This window comes from Mus caroli, chromosome 10, assembly GCF_900094665.2.
Source record: "Mus caroli chromosome 10, CAROLI_EIJ_v1.1, whole genome shotgun sequence".
NCBI classification, from domain to species: domain Eukaryota; kingdom Metazoa; phylum Chordata; class Mammalia; order Rodentia; family Muridae; genus Mus; species Mus caroli.
In genome coordinates, this window is record NC_034579.1 from 53,875,999 (window position 1) to 53,892,748 (window position 16,750).

Genomic DNA, 16,750 nt, shown 5'->3' on the forward strand with positions numbered 1-16,750 from the left:
CTGAGATTGCTGGCTAGACAGTCGTCCCATACTGGTCCTGTTCAGATCCAGTGGCTGACTGTCTCAAAAGCTAAGATGGGGAGACATCTGACTTCGACCTCTGACCTTCTGACCTTTACATGCACATGCACACACACACACACACACACACACTCACACTCACACTCAGTGCACATATACCGTACACACAAGAACCACAGTCCCAAAGGGATTACACCATCAGACTTAAAAGGTGTTAAGAAAGCTGACCTAAAAACCTGTTAGGTTATTCAGAGCAGAGAGAACTCCTAGCTTTGGAGGACGTAGTGGTGCTGAGCAGGGTTGAGGATTCGTGAGAGGCTGAGATGCTTGCTGGCTGCTAAGAAATAGATGAGATTCAGAATGTCGACAGGCAGTGGGAACCATAAAGTAAAGGAGCTGTCAGGGCAAGGTGGGAAGTTAATACGGTAAAAGAGGAGAAGAAAATGGGGAAAAGTGAAGAAACCCACCACGAACTCGGGAAGGATGGAAGTGTACCTAATACGGAGGGCGTTTGCCTGGGCATATGTGAGTGTGCGTATTTCAGAGTTGAGGCAGCCAGACAGGAACACAAGGATGCTCTAGTGGCAGGGCCCTGTAGCTGGAGAGATGTGAAAGATCAGTTCTCCAAGGGTTAACAAAGCAACCCCCTCCAGTGGGGTGACTGATAATTTGAGGAGAGTCACCACAGGGTCATCCTTCCGGGATGGGGGTAGGGCTCTTGATAATTAACTTTAAATACAAATACCAGATACTCTTTTCACCCCTATCACCGCCCACTGCCTGCCAAGGGTTGTGTGCACTATCGCAGGCTTTTTAAGGAGAGCCAGGAAGTGGCTCTTCTCAGTTTCCTCACTTAAGCCCTCGGCAAACATGGGCCAGGGCCTAGATTTCCTTCAGATGCTCTGCCATGTAGACTGACAGTCTATCCAAAGACACAGACGTCCTGCAGGGCCTCCACTGAGTTTGTCCTGGAGGCTCCCCTACTCTGCAGGGAGAGGGAGAGCCTTATTAGAGACCAGGCAATGGATACCGAGCTTGGTTCCCAGTATTCACTGAATACAGAGATGGTGGGAAAGAAAAAAGGAGAAACTCTAAAAGGTGAGGTGGGGTTCTCAGTTTTAGTTTCTCAGCAGCAGGGTGGGGAGGAGGATGGGGGAAATCCAAACATCAAAAACAAACAACAACAGTGAACTACAGCTACACTACAGGACCTGGCAGGAACCTTGGTTACAATCAGATCTCTTGCCCAGGGCAAAGGACCAGGAGATCCGCACACTATCTCCCCTGTGCCTTTGTCAGAGGCTGCTCCAGGGTAACTGATAGCCGGGCTACTTCCAAATGGACACTGCCAGACCTCATGAAGGAGGCTCAGGTCACTGAAGTCAGTCTCCAGGGAAAGCCAGCGCTGCTCCAGGAGCAGAACTTGGTTCAGGAGAGAGCAAGGACAGCTACTACCCTAGAGACAGCTGCGCCACCCCTCATCGGTGCAAGAACACATGCTCGGCACCAGCAGACCAGGAGCCAACACCCTGCAGTGTAAGGAACAGGCGTGGGAATGGAGGCACTGCTCTACTGGGGGGTGTTCACAACGCAGAATCTGACCTCGAATTACTCAGCCTGTTTGGATGCCTCACCGTGCTTTCCCACGCACACTGGCGACAATATCTACCTTACCCAGTCCCGAGAAATACACCCATAGACACCGACCCCTATAGAGTACACTGCACTTCCTCCACCTTTCATGACTTCCTGCTAGGACTTGTATATGCCATCGCTCTGACAAGGTTGACCTACAGTGAGCCATCTAGGTTCCCATGGGCATTTTGCCTTGTCTTCCATTTCACTGAGCTATAATCAAAGTTCTATAGTTCAGTGTCCTGAATACACAAATATAACACATGTACATGTGTGTAGCACACTTGGCTATGGAAAAATGTTGTAGGGTTGGGACTTTGAGCCTGGGGTTACAGACTCATCTTACCCTGCAGAAATCCAGTTTACATGAAGCTGACAGACAAATCAGCATGGTCTTGAACATGCTACATGGAGATAACAAGGTGTGTGTTGGGGGAGCATACAATCTTTTTAAAATACTAGGCAGTGTACTGGCTGGTTTTGTGTGTCAACTTGATACAGGCTGGAGTTATAACAGAGAAAGGAACTTCACTTGGGAAGTGCCTCCATGAGATCCAGCTGTGGGGCATTTTCTCGGCTGGTGATCAAAGTTGTAGGGCCCATTGTGGGTGGTCCCATCCCTGGGCTGGTAGTCCTGGATTCTATAAGAAAGCAAGTTGAGCAAGCCAGGGGAAGCAAGCCAGTAAGTAACATCCCTCCATGGCCTCTGCATCAGCTCCTGCTTCCTGACCTGCTTGAGTTCCAGTCCTGACTTCCTTTGGTGATGAACAGCAGTATGGAAGCGTAAGCTGAATAAACCCTTTCCTCCCCAACTTGCTTCTTGGTCATGATGTTTTGTGCAGGAATAGAAACCCTCACTAAGGCAGGCAGTCTCATTTCTATTATAAGCTTTAAAAAAATGTAGAGTTGTGAGGTTGGACAGATAAAGCCATTGTTAAAGTGCCTGCTAGACTTGAGTTGGAGTCTCAGGACTCAGTCAGGTACGGTGATGCCTGTGTGTAGTCTCAGAGCCTAGAGACAGAGACAGGTGGCTCCTGAGATTGCTGGGCAGCCGGCCTAGCTTAATTGGCAAGCTGCATGCCAGTAACAGATTGCACTATTTAAAAAAAAAAAAGTGTGTGATTTTAATTTGCAATTTAAAAAAAAATAAAGTTTCAAATCAATAAATAAATTCAGTTGAGTGCACACTTTTATACTTTTCATCTCAGATCTCAGGGGCAGAGAGAGGTAAATGGATCTCTGTGAGATTGAGTCCAGCATGGTCTACATAGTGAGTTCATGCTGGCCATGACTGTACAGTGAGACCCTGCAAATATATAAATAAAATTAAAAAGATAGGTGGCGCCTGAGGAAAGACAGCTAAGGGTATCCTCTGCCTTCTACACACACGAGCTGATGCACACAAAGATACATGCACACTGAGTAGCTCTTCTGTGTCTGTGAAGAGACACCAGGACCAAGGCAACTCTTTTTTTTTTTTTTTTTAAAGATTTATTTATTCATTATATGTAAGTACACTGTAGCTGTCTTCAGAAACTCCAGAAGAGGGCGCCAGATCTCGTTACGGATGGTTGTGAGCCACCATGTGGTTGCTGGGATTTGAACTCTGGACCTTCAGAAGAGCAGTCGGGTGCTCTTACCCACTGAGCCATCTCCCCAGCCCCCAAGGCAACTCTTACAAAAGTAAGCATGTAAGTGTTTGCTGACAGTTTCAGAGATGGAGAGCATAGTGTGGTCCACAGGCAGTGGTGCTGGGGAGGTAGTTGAGAGCTTTATATCCTGATCCATGTGTGTGTGTGCAAAAGAAAGGAGAGAGCAACAGAAAGATAGACAGAGAGACTGGAGCTCAGGGCCCACCCCTAGTGTCACCTATTATGGGAAATATTAAAAAAGAACCACCAAGTTCCTGCGCTCTATCTAGCTACTCTCTACCCACCAACTCTCTGGTAGGGCTAGACCTCTGGAGTTCCCTTCACTGCCACGCCAGCCCCACGCAATGACCATCCACCCTGCCGTCAGATGCCACAACACCCAGCAACCTGGTAGAAACAAAACTCTAGAAGCTTATAATTAACAAGTCAGATTTATATATCAATAAGTTCTCAACTCATAAGATGCCCACACAATAATTTCAGGGCCAATTGATAATGGTACAAGCTGCCCACCTAGAGTAGACAAGTTATCCCAATTATTCTATCCTTTATGATATCATAGCTACCTGTGGCTATTTAAAGCCACACTGGTTCAGGATCTTCTTCCTGTCTGTCCTCCATTTTGTTTTTCCTCCTTTTCTCCCTGAGTCACTCTCTGTCCCTGCAACTCTTTGCTCCACCTCTCTTTTCCCTGTCCAATCACAGGTCTCCTGCTGCACTAATATTTTAATATAATTGGACAGGGGAATCCTGCCATAGCACACTTCCTCCAACAAGTCCACACCTCCTAGACCTTCTAATCCTTTCAAACAGTTCCATTTCCTGATGACTAAGTATTCAAATATATGAATCTATGAAGACCATTCTTATTCAAACCACCACATATACACATACACCCATCACTCCCTAACTCCAGAAACCAACTCTCTCTGGTTAACACAGTTGCAGCTGAAGAGGTCTCCACCCCTCAGTGGGCAGAAACCCAGGAAGCAATGAGCGCCACTATCTGCTCTTGAGGGTATGCACTCTACTGGTCAAGCAAAGACCCTCATGGAACTAGCCATCACCCACCCCATAACTCATTTGAAAGTTTTCTTCAAGAATTCAAGGCAAAGGTCTGCATGGGTACTTCAGAAGGGATGACATGATGGCATGATATGGTCCTGCCCCTGGAGTAGAGCGGCCCCTGGCCTGTTCATGGGTCTCCACGAGTGTTAATGGTTGCTGTAGGCATAAGGCTTGTTTGTATAATAATGTACATATTTTCATGTTCTTCCTTTGGGGAATTCTCTCTCTACCAGGGTTAGTGACTCCATGATAATTAGAAACAGTACAAATCTGGAAAGCTAAAATGTGTTTATGTTCCTCAGCAAAATGGTAAATGCTGTGACCTGGATAGCCCTTAAGGCTATGGGAAAGAACTCTGAAAACATGAGTTCAAAAATATATAATTTCTGAACTATGCAAAATATAAGGATGCAATATGAGTTCTATGAGGGGCGTCACGGGCCTAAAAGAACAGAGGCAGCTGCACTATGAGCCAGCTTGTCAGGAAGATACTAAGAAGGAGATAAAGAGATTTAGGGAGTGGTGATCTTGGAGTGAGATCCCACCCAGCTAAACTTACTGTCTTACAAAGGCAGGCAGATCTCTGAGTTCAATTGCTATGTTAAAAAAAAGTACTTGCTCTCTTTTCTAAGAATCAAGGGGCTAAGGTCATAAGATGCTGATTCATGGGATAACCAAAAGGGAACTTGGGGTGGTGGAGGATTGAACAGATATGCAAATAAAAGACTGGACTTTGGTCTGCAAGAGCTGAGCTGTCGTCTGGAGAGATGCCTTGAGCAGAAGACAGGGCTGTCAGGATTGCACCTAGGATTGACTTCGAGTCCTTTCTTTTGCCTCTCCCAAACACCGCTTACTCAGGAAGGACTTACTGAGGCTGGTCCTCGGCAGGCGATGGCGCATGGCTTTAATCCCAGCACTAGGGAAGCAGAGGCAGTCAGATCTCTCTAGGCCAGTCTAGTCTACAGAGCAAGTTCCAGGACAGACAAAGCTACACAGAGGAACCCTGTCTCAAAAAAAAAAAAAAAAAAAAAAAAAAAGGTTCGCGACAAGAATCAACCCCATGCTTTTGGGAGACAAGGGAGTCTTCAGTTGGCCTTTCTGAAGACACCAACTCAAGTTGGGAGCCTGACAGTCCTGTCCAAAGACAGCAGCCAGCACGCTGCATATGCAGCCACCTGTTTAAGAAGCCACTGTGATGGGAACTGGTTCATTATGGAAGATGTTCTTCCTCTTTCTGTTATTTGTAGCTCTGGAGTTATGCAATCCCACCACTATGATGGAGTCAGAAAACTGATTCTGAGTGGAAAAATGGGGCGGACATCTGCTGTTGCCAGTTTTTCTATTTACATCCTGCATGTAAGGTTTTAACATCAAATGCTTAAATCTAAGGCATTAATATAAGAAAGTAAGAAAAACAATACTTGCCACAATATTTCTGTGAACAAGATTTTACAATTCAACTTTATAGTGATTTAATTTTTCTGGACAGTACTGTTATTTGGACTTTAAAGAAAAAAGTCAGTTGAGAATATGCTTAAATCTAGGGTTAAAGATGGCGTCCATTCATCCATTTGGACTGAAGGTGGAAAAAAAAAAAGAGTGGAGAATTGTGGAACACTGAGGTGCAGCAGAAATAGTGGTATCTTTGTGTCTGTGAAATAAAACCTTTGAAGAGGTTGAGCTGTGAGCTTTGTAGCACCCTGTATACGGGCAAGCAAGGGTCACTGAGGTAAGTCGGTTGATAAAGGAGCTTGCCTCTAAACCTGAGTTCCTTCCTGGTAGGAGGAATTGATCCAACACTCTGCCTAGCATGCTTGTGGCCCTGGTTTCTATCCCCAGCCCTACACGTAGCATTAGGGGAAAGTAGCTATACTAAAAGGCAAGGGACCACTGAAGCTTCCTTTGGGAGCACAAGAGGAAAAGCATCAGATGCTGAGAACTAAGACGCCAAGCCTGGGAAGACCTCCCTGGTTCCTCCATGCGAGCTTTGTCCTCCGTCTGTTGGATAAATCTGGAAAGGCGTTCCCTAGAGTGACTCGGCTCCCAGAAAACCTTAGGGCTTGATTATTGCCAACAATCCTGAGTTCCAAACTTCAATACAAATGCTTAATCTCTCTTCCAGAGTCTACTGAGAAAGCAGGGAGGGAAAATATTACCAGGAGTGTTTTCAGCCTTCAGTTAGATGCAAAGGGCCAGATGGAGGATGGGTTTCCACAGGCCAGTGTGGGCATGTCTCTGAAACTGTAGTGGGCAGACGAGATTGACAGCTGCCTGTAAGCTCTGTGCCCAAGGAGCAGAGTCAGGAGGATTGTGAGTTCCAAGCCAGCCTGGGCTACACATGATCCTGACTCTAAGTGATCAGCCAACCCAAGCCTTCCTCTTTACTACCCTTTGTAAAGTAACACGGGCTGTTATGTTCTCAGGTTTGCCTGTCTGAGTTATGGGGATAAAATGAGCCACTGAGCACCGAGCCCTGGGTACTCAGCTGTAAAATATTTGAAGTTGATTTTGAAGTTGAATGCCAATATTTTCCAGGCTTCCAGTTTTAATGTTCATTTTCAGTTGTAAATATTTTATGTAGTTATTTACTTACATAATACTGTTTGTAAATTTACAACCAGATGTTAGACCAGATGACCGCTCTGCTATTTGAGATTTGTAGATGTTGCTACTCATCCATCAAACCCCAGACCGTTGAGGTTTATGCTTGTGGAACACTCATCAGAAACACTCACGTCATCCTCTGTACTAAACGATACGGTGACTCCTCAGCACCGGTAAGAAGGCATGCAGACTCCATCGCCACTGTCCGTGTCTCACCAGGTTGTCCTGCATGCAAGAACTTATTTTGAATATCCCATCTGCCAGGCGGTGGTGGCACACGCCTTTAATCCCAGCACTCGGGAGGCAGAGGCAGGCAGATATCTGAGTTCGAGGCCAGCCTGGTCTACAGAGTGAGTTCCAGGACAGCCAGAGCTATATAGAGAAACCCTGTCTAGAAAAAAAACCAAAAACCAAAAACCAAAAACCAAAAACCAAAAACCAAAAACCAAAAACCAAAAACCAAAAGCCAAAAACCAAAAACCAAAAACCAAAAACCAAAAACCAAAAGCCAAAAACCAAAAACCAAAAACCAAAAACCAAAACCAAACAACAATTCCCCTCTGTTGTGCTTACCCTGTAATGGTAATCAAAGCTACATTACTATCTTTGTGTTCCTAAAGATGGCAGCTTTGAACTTCCTCTGTATGAATGAATTCTGTTGGCACTGGAGCCAGTTGCTGAGCACTGGTGCTGGGACTGGATCTGAGGATACAGGAAGAGTTCCCAGTGCTAAGCAAGCAGTTGTGTGCAGGGCTTCGTGGAACATAAGCCAGCAGGGCTCATCCTTAGTAGGACTGTCCAAGTGTCTCAGCAGAAGGCTGCCAAGGCTGCCATAGAGAACAGGAGCAGTGTATCTCAAGAGTGCCAAGGAGAAAGAGATTCTCCTTTACTGAGAATTCTATATCTGGCAAAAGTGTGCTTTGAAAATGAGGGAAACAATACATTCCTGTTGGTGCTAATTCTTTTATTACTTTATAGGGTTCCTGCCTTCCAACCTTATTTCCCCCTAATCCCTTCCAACCTCCCCCGCCCCCACCTAGACTAAGTAGGAGAGGAAGGTTAGAGGGAAAAGGCGGGCATAGATCTCTTCTGGCCAACAAAACAGACTACTTCCTGCTGCTTAGGGGCATTGGGTTCCTTGGAGCAAGCCCTATCTGTGTCATCAGAATATCTCTGGCTTCTTATCAAACCACAATTGCAATCAGGAGTAGCAGGGACCAACAACAGTCGCCTCTTCCTCCTCCTCTTCCTCCTCCTCTTCCTCCTCCTCCTCCTCTTCTTCCTCCTCTTTCTTCTTCAGAGTGCCTCAGTCCCTCTGTGGGCTCTGGCGTTTATTCCCTCTCCAGAGTCAGAATTAAACTATCTGCCGCTGACAAAAGCCACGCCCCCTCCTAGTTAACAATCAGTTAGTGGCTGTGAACAAACACAAGTAGCCCCATATCCCATACCTGGAATTAAAACAAAAACATATTCACATAACACAAACCAAGGAAACAAAAGGCTTCTACAATGAAAAGTTTAAGAAATGACAGAAGACACTAGAAGATGGAAAGACCCTCCCACCCGCAGGAATTAGGAAATTTAACACCGGAAAATGGCCATCCTATCAAAATCAATCTCCAAATTTAGTGAATTCTCAATAAAAATTTCTGGGCCATCCTTTATGACATAGAAAAAAAAATTTAAATTCAGATGGAATCACAAAAGGCCCTGATAGCCAAAGCAGCCCTGAGCCAAATAACCACCGCCGAAGATATCATCGTATCTGACTCCAAGTCATGCCACAGATCTATCACAATAAGAGCAGCTCAGTACCAACACAAACGCCCAGATCAACGGACTAAAAGATGCAGATACAAGCTTACATGGCCATGCATGTAACTAGACAAATATGCAAAAGCTGCACTGGAGAAAAGACAGCCATATCTTTCCACCACCAAAAATGGTGCTGGGACAACTGGACATCAGCATGTAGAAGAACGGAACCAGATCCTTATCTCTCACACAAACTCAACTCCAAACAGACCAAGGACCTCAACATGTGACCAGGCACCCCGAAACTACTACAGGAAAAAGTCGGGAGCATGCTTCAGGATCTAAGCAGGGGTGAAGCCTTTCTGAGTAGAACTCTAGCAACACAGGAAGAGCAATAATCAACAAATGGGAGCTCATGAGACCAGGCGTGTCCTCCCAGCAAATGAAACTGTCAACCAAGCAAAGGGCTGGTCTACAAGACGAAAGAAGATTTTTGTTATCTAGAGAATTGTTGTCTAGGATATACAAAGATCTCAAAACACCAAGATAGCAAACGACCCAACTAAAAATGAGCTATAGAATTGAACAGAGAGTTCTCAGAAAGAAACCAATGACTACTTTTAAGTGTTTGAGACTTTTAACCATCAAGGAAGTAGGTATGAAAACTTCTTTCAGGTTCCATGTTCCCCGGGGCTTCATCGAGTAAACTAAAACCAACACACACGGTGAATATGAGCAGAAAGAAACCCTTTAATTCACTTTTAATTTTATATATGGTATGTGTATGTTGCCTGCATGTATGTCTGTGAACCATGTGTGTGGTTAGTACCTGTGCAGGACAGAAAAGGGTGTCCTGGACCTCCTGGAACTGGAATTACAGATGGTTGTGAGCCACTGTGTGGGTGCGGAGAGTTGAACCTTGATTCTCTGGAAGAGCAGCCAGGGCTCTTAACTGCTGAATCATTTCTCCAACCCAAACAAACTTAACACACTAACAGGTGCAAGTGTAAACTAGTGTCACTGTGGAAATCAGCCAACACATGACCCATATATGGCACTCCTGGTCATGTATCCAAAAGGCTGCATCCTACTTCAGAGTCCTGGCATGTTCATGTTCATTGATGGGCTGCATCCTACTTCAGAGTCCTGGCATGTTCATGTTCATTGATGGGCTGCATCCTACTTCAGAGTCCTAGCATGTTCATGTTCATTGATGCTTTATTCGAACTAACTAGGAAATGGGATTGGCCTCTGTGTCTGTCAACTGATAAATAACAAGAAACAATGCATACACGAAACAGAACAGAAAGGAGGTAAGTCAGACCCGGAAAATCAAACAGAATGTGTTGTCTCTTGTACGTGGTTTTTAGCTTCAACTCTGAGAGGTGATAACATTGGAATGCCTGGAAAGATCTGGAGGCAAGGAAAAGAACCATAGAGGGAGTGGGCAGAGGGAAGGGTACGTGAAAGGAATGGGGATAATAGAAAACACGAGACAGGAAAACAGAAGGAGGGAGGATTAGGCGGGTGACAAGACTTATTCAGGGAGGGCAAGAGATAGGGGAGAAAGGAATGTGAGGCATGTGAGGAGAGTCAGTGAAAGCTAAGGATATGTGGAGCCTGGAGAGGTGACTTGGTGGCTACAAGTACTTGCTGTACCCACAAGGTGGCTTACCTTCATCCATAACTCCAGTTTCAGGGGATCTGATGCTCTCTTCTGACCTCCTGAGGCATCAGGCATCCCCGTGATACACGTATGTACACACAGGCAAAATATACATGCACATGAATGAAATAAACAATACTGCCTTTTAAAAGGGGGCAGGAGAGATGGCTCAGTGGTTAAGAGCACAGGCTGCTCTTCCAGAGGACCCAGGTTTGATTCCCAGCAACCACATGGTGGCTCATCATTGTCTGCAGCTCCAGCCCCAGGAGATTCATTGTCCTCTTCTGCTCTCCAGGCACTAGGCACACATGAGGCTTACAGACAAACGTGTGGACAGAACATGCATACAATTAAGTCAACACAGTGATGATGGAGAAGCCATGTGGAAATTGACTACGTTAAAAACTAATTTATAAACACAGTTTAAAGAGACTGTAAATGGGCTGGGTAGTGGTGGCTCTCAAAGCAAAGCCAGAAAGACAAGAAAGGAGAATGGCCACTCGGTGGAAGGGGGGCTGGGGGGAAATGTGACTATAATGTACTACATACGTGTATAAAACTGTCAAAGAGTAACTTTTTAGAAAGGTATAGAGAAACAGAAACCCTCTACTCTCATTGTATCCATAGAGCAACAGATGAAGGTCTGGGTAACAGATCTTCAAAAGGCTAAATAAAATTAACGCATCCAGAAAATTCAATTCCAGACCTACACCCCACAGAACTGGAAGGCCAAACTCAAGAATCTATGCTGGCGCACACAATTCACGGTAAGGACCCATTGGCAGACACTGCATGGACAGGCTTGAAACCACCGCGCTAAGCAAAAGAAGGCAACACAAGAGGACACATCACAGGATTCCATTTCTCTGAGGCACCAAGACTGGCCAATTTCCTTAGGAAGACAGAGGCAGATGTAGCGGGGGGGGGGGGGGCACGACTCAGTTTAGGACAATTAAAAAAAAGCTTTGGAAATGGTGCCAGCACTTGTCACACAACAACACATTAAGAACCTCAATCCTCAAAATAGTTAAAATGATAGATATGTTTCCTTCCCTCAAAATTTAAATTGAAGGGAAAAAATACTACCAACAGTGCCACTAACAGTTGCATAAGGTAAAAAAAAAATTCTACTTGTGTCTGTTCAAAGAAAATGAAATTACTTAAAGCAGTGAAAGACTGAGCTTTGGTGAATTAAATGGATTTTCAGAAAAATAAAAAACAAAAATCAAACAAAAAAAACCAGTCTCATGACCAGCACAGCACATATTATTAAAACATTATACATTGTATATAAAATTATGACATACATACTACTTGTGTATCACTATTATTTTTGCATTTAAAAAGACTTTTTTGATACAAAGTTTCTTTATTATCATGAAACAGGTAATATCTTTTAAACACATAAATCATCACATGTAGATATGTAAAATTAATGACAGAATCGACTACATAAGAAAATTTCATCTCATGGAATTGTATAAAACACAGCACCAAACTGATCAGATAGCAAAAATTATCACTAAAATGTTACCAAAAAATAAAAAGTCAAACTGGTAAAAAAAAAAAAAAAAAAGAAAAGAAAATTGCTGAACATATAAACAAAAACTTAAATTCTAGATGAGAAAAAAAAATACTCACAAACCCACAAAGCAACAAGAAACACTTAAGACCCTAATCAGCAAATATATAGACAAAAAATTTACACAAAAGAAATCAAAGGCCCATAATAATTTGTTATACAAATATGCACTTGTGGGGCTGTGGGTGTAGAGGAAGAGGGGAGTGGGAGAGAGTGCCCGCGTCCAGCCAGAGTTCCAGTGCTCTGGGCAGGCAGATTCGGTAGGACTGGGATGCTTGCCATGTGGCCCCAGGTGGGCATCTGGCTGTGTGAAGCCACTGACCCCACATGGCCCAGCCCCCAGTACCAGGTTCTCAGTCTCCCTCATCCCACACTGGATACTGTAGAGGAGCTGAGAACAGAATAGGGGCCCCAGGGCAACACTCTCCTCCTTGGAGATATGGGAAGAGGGCAGAGGGAGAGAGGTTCCCATGCAGGCAAGAGTCCTTAGTCCCGGCTTTGATGAACAGAGACAGTCTATGGGTTTAGAGCTTTATTGTAGAAAGGCAGAGGGAAAGAGAAAAGGTAGAAAGAGAGAGAGAGACCGACCATGGCCAAGAGGAGAGAAGGGGGAAAAGGAAAGAGAGAAGAAAGGCTAGAGAGTAAGAAAGCTTAAAGAGAGAGAGGTAAAAGCTTAGAGAGTAAGAGGGAGAGAGTGAGGTGGGGCCAAGCAGCCCCTCTTATAGTGGGCTTGTTATCTTGCTGTTGATAGGTAACGGCAGGACTCTAGCCTGAAGGTCAGAAGCTTGGGACATTGTGTAAGTGACTGAAAGCCAGGAGCCTCTCCTGTGGGGCTGTGGGGGCGGTAACTTCAACAGGAGCCAGGGGTCCAGGAGGGAATGCCTTCCATTCCATGTAGGTGGGAATTACCACCCATTGGGTTTCACTAGGGTTCAAAACCTCAGCTCGACTGGAGACCAGGCTGTTTGTGCATAGCCCATTGTCCCACATGCACTGACAACCAGGATGACTCAAAGTGCTTGGGGCATCTGGGAGAGCAAAGCAGGTGCAAATGTCCTGCACCTGGGTGCATTCTATCGTGATGCAAAGCCAGTTTTTCACCACATCTAATACAGAAGGAACTACATCATGGGTTGACTTGGAAGTTGCTTCCCATCATGTATGCTGTTTAAATCACCTAGTGTCTGAATATTGGTCCCCCCCCAAGCAAGTATTGGTACTTAATTCTCAATGTCATGGTAATAATAGGGGCCTTTAGGGAAATAATTAAGTCAGCAAGATCCTAACCTCACAAATGAGATTAGTGTCTTCATAAAAGAAAACTATCTACTCTTATCTCTTCTTCCACAGTCTGTTAAGTTGATGGCCAAGATTAACCATCACAAGTAGTCTCTAAGTTACACTGTTTTCTAAAGGCTTTGAGAGGGGGCATTACATTAATATATTTTAAAATATTTTATATAACAGACATTTCACATTATGTTCCCATTAATATGACTATTTTTAATTATATATGTGATTGTTTCTTTTACTTATAGGCCATTATAGAATATTTCAGATCCCCCATAATCTGTATTTTGAGATAACTTCAAAATAAAAATTAAAATACATTAGTAATTACTGAGATTATTGTTCCTATTCTGATATACTTATGTCATAATGTGAATGTTACTTATGTTATTATGCTAAGTATTATTAAAGAAATTAATTTTTTGTTTATTTAAGTCTATAAATAAACAAAAGTTTATTCCTTCTTTTCTTTTTTTTAAAAATTGGATATTTTATTTATTTACATTTCAAATGTTATCCCCTTTCCCAGTTTCCCCTCTGCAAATCACCTATCCCATCCCTCCTTACCCTGCTTCTATGAGGGTGCTCCACCACCCACCCACCCACTCCATCTCACCACCCTAGCATTCCTCTACACCAGGGCATCAAGTTTTGACAGGACCAAGGGCCTCCCCTCCCATTGATGCCAGATAAAATCCCTTCAGCTCCTTCAGTCCTTCCCCTAACTCCTCCATTGGGGTCCCTGTGCTCAGTCCAATGGTCTGCTGCAAGCATCCACATCTGTGTTGGTCAGCATCTGGCAGAGCCTCTCAGGAGACAGCTGTATCAGGCTCCTGTCAGCAAACACTTCTTGGCATCAGAAATAGTATCTGGGTTTGGTGTCTGCATGTGGGCCGGATCCCCAGGTGGGGTAGTCCCTGGATGGTCTTTCCTTCAGTCTCTGTTCCACTCTTTGTCCCATATTTCCTTTAGACCGGAGCATTCTGAGTTAAAATTTTGGAGATGGGTGGGAGGCCCCATACCTCAGCTGGGGTGCCATGCCTAACCACTGGGTATGATCTCGATAGGTTCTCCCTCCCCTTAGTGGGGTATTTTAGCTAATGTCATCTCTGTGGGCTCTTGGGAGGTACTTGCTTTCCTGGCATCTGGGACTTTCTGGTTGCTATCCCCAGTTCCCCATCCCCCACTGCTACACACCTGTGTTAAATTTCCTGACCCTCTGTACTTCTCCTCCATCTCCTTCCATGCCTGATTCTTCCTCTGTTTTTTCCCTCTCCCTCCTTTCTTCATCCCAAGTCCCTCCCACCCTCTACTTCCCTTGATTATTTTGCTCCCCCTTCTAAGTGGGACTGAAGCATCTGCTTTTTGGTCTTCTTTCCTCTTGAGCTTCATGTGGTCAGTGAGTTGTATCATGGGTCATCTTGGTAGATTTTTCCTTTGATGGGTATGAAGTTCCTTCCTTATCCTTTTTGATAACTTTTGGTTGAAAGTCTGCCATGCACACTCCAGTAAAATCTGATTGACAGGCTGAGAAGCCTGGAAGCACTCACGAGGCATAGAGTTTCACGGAAACTCACCTCCTGGAGCTTTGGCGTTCTCATTAACCCGTATACTCATACCCTATCCCCGAGTTAGTCTGGTGTATGGATCCACGTGCTCTCTTTTAGTATTATCTTATTATAAGTGTTTTTTAAGATTGAATTCTGACATACGTAAGCCCTCGCCAGTGTTCCAAGGTGCCAGAAGCCAATGAGCTTGGAATCCTGTAAGAATGCAGTAAGGAAGTTACCTATTCAGTAACTAATTAAGCATTACAAAAGACAGAGCCAAAGCAGCTCAAGGCTGGTTACAGAAAGAGCCAGGGAATCCCACTGAGATAGAAATCTTCAGTACAGGCAACATTGCATATTAGAAGCATGCTGGTGAATTCTTCTGACAAATGGAGTTTCTCCAGATACTTAAAAGTTACACTCATATAAGAATTTAACAAGGCCTAGGAAATAGGGGGGTTGTGGTATTGCATTAGCAGAACCCCCTGGTGCTAGCCTTCACAAGACTCAAAGGAATAGCCAAAATTCTGACTCTTTCACTAAGTAAGTGAAATCCTTACCTGTCACTAAGCTGACCCTAGGCAGGTCTGCTTTATCTTTACTGTAAACATTTACCTGATTCCTGTAAGTCCCTTTGTAGTCATTCCTTTGTTTTGTGTCAGGTAACTTCAATGTACTTTGCCTGCTGTGACTTCCTACCCCTTTTATTTTCTGTACTATATAAGACTGGTGTTCACTTTGTGACAATACATTCAGATTCTACACAATCTCACGTGTTGGTCTGTCTGTCACCCTCTGACTCCTTGCCCATCTGCACCCAGAGACTCGTTCCACGCAGACAAGGGACCCAGAGGGTCTGCAGCAAAAGTCGATTTAATTCAATATTAGAATGGTTACTCGAGCTTGTTTCTTGGGACCATTTGCCTGGAAAATGGTTTTCCAGCCTTTTACTCTGAGGTAGTGTCTGTCTTTATCACTGAGGTGCATTTCCTGTATGCAGCAAAATGTTGGGACCTGTTTATCCATCCAGTCTGTTAGTCTATATCTTTTTATTGGAGAATTGAGTCCATTGATGTTAAGAGATATTAAGGAAAAGTGATCGTTACTTCCTGTTGTTGTTGTTGTTGTTAGAGGTAGAATTATGTTTGTGTGGCTATCATTTTTTGGGTTTGTTGAAAGATTACTTTCTTGCTTTTTCTAGGATGTAGTTTTCCCAAGTTTTCCATCTATTATCCTTTGTAGGGCCAGATTTATGGAAAGATATTGTATAAATGTGATTTTATCATGGAATATTTTGGTTTCTCTGTCTATGGTAATTGAGAGTTTTTCTGGGTATAGTAGCCTGGGCTGGCATTTGTGTTCTCGTAGGGTCTGAATGGCATCTGCCTAGGATCTTCTAGCTTTCATAGTCTCTGGTGAGAAACCTGGCACGATTCTGATAGGTCTGCCTTTATATGTTATTTGACCTTTTTCCCTTACTGCTTTTAATATTCTTTGTTTTGTGCATTTAGTGTTTTGATTATTATGTGTCGGGAGGAATTTCTTTTCTGGTCCAGTCTATTTGGAGTTCTGTATATTCATGGACATCTCTTTCTTTAGATTAGGGAAGTTTTCTTCTATAATTTTGTTGAAGATATTTACTGGCCCTTTAAGTTGGGAATCTTCATTCTCTTCTATACCTATTATCCTTAGGTTTGGGCTTCTCATTATGTCCTGGATGTTTTCAATTAGGAGCTTTTTGCATTTTCTTTGATTGTTGTGTCAATGTTTTCTATGGTATCTTCTGTACCTGAGATTCTCTCTTCTGTCTCTTGTATTCTGTTGGTGATCCTTGCATCTATGACTTCTGATCTCTTTCATAGTTTTTCTAACTCCAGTGTTGTCTCCCTTTTTCATTTCTTAATGTTTCTATTTCCATTTTTAGATC